Source organism: Rana temporaria, chromosome 4, assembly GCF_905171775.1.
Source record: "Rana temporaria chromosome 4, aRanTem1.1, whole genome shotgun sequence".
Classification (NCBI taxonomy): Eukaryota; Metazoa; Chordata; class Amphibia; order Anura; family Ranidae; genus Rana; species Rana temporaria.
Genome location: NC_053492.1, coordinates 427,646,829 through 427,653,214, shown reverse-complemented (window position 1 = coordinate 427,653,214; position 6,386 = coordinate 427,646,829).

Sequence of the window (6,386 nt, the reverse complement as noted above, 5' to 3'; positions counted from 1 at the left end):
GAGCAAATCCTCCAAAGGAAGGGAATCCTAGGTTGTCACTAGAATCACTAGATCTAGTGTCCCCATTGGAAGATTTCCCCTCTATTCCTGTTCTGGTGACAACCCAAAATTTGTGATTTTCTCTTACTTTGACTCTCTGCAATAACGATAAACAGGGCAGATAAAATCTCCCTTAGGCCCCGTACACACGACCGGATCTATCCGCTGGGATTGATCCGCGGATCAGTTCCAGCAGACAAATCCGGTCGTGTGTACGGCCTAGCGGACATTTTTCGGCGGAGATTTCTCCAGCCGACGGATTTCCAGCGGATAAAAATTTCTTAGCAAATTTCTTAGCAAATTTATCCGCTGGTATCCAGTCCAGCGGACTGATCCGGTCGTCTGTACAGACTCACCGGATCAGTCCGTCCGTCCGCTCCCCTCCATCGCATGCGTCGTAATGATTCGACGCATGCGTGGAAGTAATTACCTTCCAGCGTCGCGCACAGGAGACGGCTCGACACGTCACCGCGGATGTATTCCGCACGGATTTCGATCTGATGGTGAGTACAGCCATCAGATCCAAATCCGCCAGAGGATTCATCCGCTGGGAACGGTCCGGCGGACCGCTTCCATCGGATATCCACTGGTGTGTACGGGGCCTTACAGGTTCATAGACAGCAAAAAAAAAAAAAAAAAAAAACTGGCAGATGTTCTAATCCTTCTCTTTTCTATCCAACACTAAAAAATGTTTTGCTTTTTGTTAAATAGAACCTGCTTCTGTCTGATTTTCCATCTATATATTAGTTCCAGGGAAGGAAATACTGTTCCTGATTACTGCAAGGTCTCTGCCCTGGAACCAGTATTCAGTCAATGAGCTGGGCGAATGGCAGCTTCCATCAATGGCTTCCCAGATAGATGAAAGTGGCCTGTTATGCCGCGTACACACGGTCAGAATTTCTGACAAGAAAAGTTCGATGTGAGCTTTTGGTTGGAAATTCCGATCGTGTGTAGGTCCCATCAGACTTTTTCTGTTGGAATTTCCGACAGCAAAAATTTGGGAGCTGGTTCTCAAATTTTCAGACGGGAAAAGTTCTTGTCGGAAATTTCTTTTGTCTGTATGCAATTCCGATGCGCAAAAAAACACGCATGCTCAGAATCAATTAGGCGTATGCTCGGAATCATTCAACTTAATTTTTCTCGGCTCGTTGTAGTGTTGTACGTCACCGTGTTCTTGACGGTCGGAATTATGTGTGACCGTGTGTATGCAACACAAGTTTGAGCCAAAATTCCGTCGGAAAAAAATCCACGCTTTTCTTGTCGGAATTTCCGATTGTGTGTACACGGCATTAGAAATGCACTGAGACTTCATACATCCATGGCTTCAGTGCAAAAAAAACAATGTAAAAAATGTTTACAATGATTTATGAATTATATTTTTGGAAAGTTGTAAAATAGAATGCACAATGTAATTTACTGTCTGTGACTGCGAATATTGAAGACTATACAGATGAACTGTTAAGATTCCAATTTTTAACAAATTTTATTTTATTTTTTTAATTTGTGTCAGTAATAAAATTGGTAAAAAGTTAATTGCAAGGCAAATTCCAATACTGTACCGCAGGCTGGACCAAAGTCAATATTTGATTGTTGTCTGTACCCCCCTCTGGGAATTCACACCCTTCTTAGCAGAGGCGGCTCTAGGCTTTGTGAGTCCTTAGGCCAAACTTGACATGGGGCCCCACTCACCCCCATGATGAGGAAAAATAATTCAAGGACAAGAGCCTCTTCCCCACAACCCTGGACTGTGGCTGTGGGGGTCTGCGGGCAGGGGGCTTATCGGAATCTGGAAGCCCCCTTTAACAAGGAGGCCCCCAGATCCTGCTCTTTAATAGCTAAGGGGCGGGGCCACCCGGTGATGTCACCTGCTCAACCCGCCCCCTTGTGACGTCATTGACTGAGGGCATGCTGGGTCACTGAGATCACAAGGGGTGATGTCACCGATATTTACTGGTTGTTAGGGATGCTGGCGGCCCCACTCCTAAATCAGGGCTCTTATTGCTGCCTGAGCACAGCAACGTTAAGGTCCCCTGTCCCTCAAAACTGGGTTAATGCACTGGGTAAGTTAGGCGGCCACGAGGCCCCTGTGAGTGTGAGGCCTTAGGCGACCGCCTAATTAAATAGCCACCTTTGCTTCTTAGTGATGACTGTCACCAAAACAGAAAGTGATGGCATTTCCAACATTTTACAATTGTTACCAGAACAAAAGGTGAAGAGAAATTTTAAATGGGGACAACTGTTCTGGTGACTAAAGTATAAGGGGAAATTTTAAATCTTTAGGCCAGGTTCACACCTATGCAAATTGAGTGCGCCTTAAACCGCATCCAATTCGCAGAACATTTTAAAATACATTGTTTTCAATGAGGCTGGTTCACATATGTGCGATGCATTCGCACTGCGCATTGCCTCCAAACCGTGTGCGTTTTTTATGTCTTGCGGTGCGGCTCAGGTGCGAATTCAAGCCCATTATCTTCTATGGGTACGCAGCTGAATTCGCAGATGTGTTCAGTTCTCTTCAGGAATTCTCTCATTCAGCTCAATACACTTCTCCCCCACTCTCCTCTCACCCGGAACTTCTCCCAGGTCTCCAAATTGGCATCTAAAATGTTGCTAATCTGCTGAACACTTCTCTTATCTCTCTGCAGAGATAAGAGAGCTGAAATTCGCACCGCACTAGTGTGATTCCGGCCTTAACATTTATCAAAAAAAAGTGTCTAAATATCCTTGTGAATATCTCTTAATTTATGATAATGAGGGCAAACATTGACCTTGTATCTGTAACATATCCTTCCCTGCTACAATTTGATTGTACATTGTACGCAAACGTTACATTGTTGCTGCATTTGAGGGCCTATTCCCACAAAAGGAGAACGTTTGCATGTGTTTCGTTAAGACAGTCTATTTATAATAAATGGGTTGCCAATGTACCACAACGGATGAAAAAAACATAATTTTTTCCTAATACATGTACATGCATGCCTTACACTCTACTGTGGGGTGCCATTGCTAATGAATGGTACCGCCAAGCACATAGAGCAGGTGTGTTGCCATGCTTTGTGGCAATGTGCGCTTTCGTTTGAATGGACCCTTACTTTTTTATGCTTTAATAAGTCAGTCAGTAATTCTGAAAAAATCAGTGTTTTCATATTTGTGTTGTATTGTAACTTTTGTCAAGAGGACTGAAAAATGACAACAGCTTTTATTGTACATTGTGTGATATAGAGGTGTACAGTACGTTGCTTGTAAATAAAGTTCTATTCTTTCTCAGATTTGTCTTGCAAATATATTTGTGTCATGTTGCTGCCAATGATGACCTAAAGGTAAGGTGTGCTTCATATTCCCATCGCCAGAGCTTTTTTTCTCAGAAAATAGGTGCAGGAACTCAACCACGACCCGTTCAGATTTCACAAACAGTAGGAGGGTCTTAAAGAGGCATTAAATACCAGGATTGCATTACATACAGAGTGCAGAGTTCAGGGGGGTTACACACAGAGTGCAGAGCTGTCACTTGTAAACACAGAAACCAGACTTCTGTGTTTACAAGTGATTGTGGTGAGCAGGCAACCAAGGGGTCTGAGCCAAAGGTGGTGGAACTGAGTTCCCCCAAGTTCCCCCTGAAAAATAGCCCTGACCATCGCACACATTCCTGGATACGCTCTTGGGTTTGGGTGCTCGTAGCAACAACCAGCTGGATACTGGTACACGTTACAGTAGAAATATTTGCCAACACACCATGGAACAACATAAATAGCGTCCAAAACGGATGCTTTATTGCATGATCACAACCAGGGGTCAAGTCCTGGGGAAAAAAGTGTGGGAACTCCCATCCAAGATCCACTCCCCCACCAAAAAAAAAAAATGATACGCTCATATGCGTAATTACTAAACCGCATGGTTTTTTTTTCCGATCCACTGTACCTTAGTAATCCTTTATGTTACTGGCCACTTCCTGTATATGGATTCATCGGGTAGTGTGCGAGTATTCCGTCACTTCCTTGATGCCGCAATGTCTCCTGGGAGGGTTTGTCATTGTTCCCAGGAGACATTGCGGAGGCGAGTTATCGCGGGATTTAGAAAGAAGCAAGTTCATAAAGCGGCCAGTAACATAAAGGATTACTAAGGTTCGCCTGCCCCTGACAGTGACTCGAGCTGGGCATCGCCGCTTAGTGAAGGATCGGCTCGGCTGCTCTAGTCCTGCAAAGGTAACTGAGTTCCTGCTGTGAAAAAAGTGCAGGAACTCCGTTCCCATGCGTTCCCGCAGGACTTGAGCCCTGATCACAACACAAAGAGAGTGCAATGTTTCGGAGCCACGCAGGGCCCTTCGTCACATGCCTGACGAAGGCGCCCTGCGTGGCTCCGAAACGTTGCACTCTCTTGTGTTGTGATCATGCAATAAATCATCCGTTTTGGACGCTATTTACGCGGTTCCATGGTTTGCTGGCAAACATTTCTACTAATGGTAAGGTGACCACGTGTCCCGGATTGCCCGGGACAGTCCTGCATTTTGTCGGTCTATCCCGTGTTCCGGGCACCTTCATTCCAGGACAATAAAGTGTCCCAGAATGTTACTGACACAGCCCCCCTGGGCCGATCTAATGCCCCCCGGAAAAAAAGAATGCCACATCACCAATTTACTCACTGACGGTACCGTATTTTCCGGCGTATAAGACGACTCGGCGTATAAGACGACCCCCTAATTTTCCAGCCAAAATGTTGGTTTTGGGATATACTCACCGTATAAGACTACCCCCTTTCCTACTAGTCATGCCTCGCCTCACGGTGCCACCATTACATGCCAGACTATGCCACTACATGCCAGACTGTGCCCCATTACATGCCAGACTGTGCCCCATTACATGCCAGACTGTGCCCCATTACATGCCAGACTGTGCCCCATTAAATGCCAGACTGTGCCCCATTACATGACCAGACTGTGCCCCATTACATGACCAGACTGTGCCCCATTACATGCCAGACTGTGCCCCATTACATGCCAGACTGTGCCCCATTACATGCCAGACTGTGCCCCATTACATGACCAGACTGTGCCCCATTACATGACCAGACTGTGCCCCATTACATGACCAGACTGTGCCCCATTACATGACCAGACTGTGCCCCATTACATGACCAGACTGTGCCCCATTACATGACCAGACCGTGCCCCATTACATGACCAGACCTGCCTCATTACATGACCAGACCTGCCTCATTACATGACCAGACCTGCCCCATTACATGACCAGACTGTGCCCCATTACATGCCAGACCTGCCCCATTACATGACCAGACTGTGCCCCATTACATGACCAGACCGTGCCCCATTACATGACCAGACTGTGCCCCATTACATGCCAGACCTGCCCCATTACATGACCAGACCGTGCCCCATTACATGACCAGACCTGCCCCATTACATGATCAGACCGTGCCCTTACCTTATCCCATGCGAATCGCGGCCGTGTAACCTAACATCTTACCTTACCAGAATCGCGGCCGTACGATTTTTCAAAATCCGCGCCTCCGACGTCTTCTGTTCCGTGATAGGCGGAACATTAAGCTTCCCAGGAGGCACTGTGTTCAGTGTTCGCCTATCACGGAGGCCCTCTCGTCCGAGGACGAGAGGGCCTCCGTGATAGGCGGACACTAAACACAGGACGAGAGGCCCTCTGTGATAGGCGGACACTGAACACAGTGGCCCAGATTCAAGAAGCACTTGCGTCCGCGCAACCATAGTTGCGCGGCGCAAGTGCTTACTTGCTCCGGTGTAACGAGTGCTCCTGATTCAGGAACCTCGTTACACCGAATGCAGCCTAGGATGTGACAAACATAAGCCTCCTTATGCCTTCACATCCCAGGCTGCATTCTTGCGTTGGCCGCTAGGGGGCGCTGCCTTTGTGATCGGCGTGTAGTATGCAAATTGCATACTACCACCGATTCACAAAAGTTGCGCGGGCCCTGCGTACGCAAGGTACGGAGTTTCCGTACGGCGCCTTTAGCATAAGGTTGCTCCTGCTAATAGCAGGCGCAGCCAATGCTAAAGTATAGCTGCGCCTCCCGCTCGCGACGTTCAAATTTCACGTCGTTTACGTAAGTGAACCGTGAATGGCGCTGGACGCCATTCACGTTCACTTACAAGCAAATGACATCCTTGCGACGTCATTTGCCGCAATGCACGTCGGGAAAGTTTCCCGACGGAGCATGCGCTGTTCGCTCGGCGCGGGAGCGCGCCTAATTTAAATGATTCCCGCCCCCGGCGGGATCATTTACATTAGGCAGCCTTGCGCCCGGCTGCTTAGCATATTGCCCGCGCAATTTACGGAGCAACTGCTCCGTGAATCGTGGGC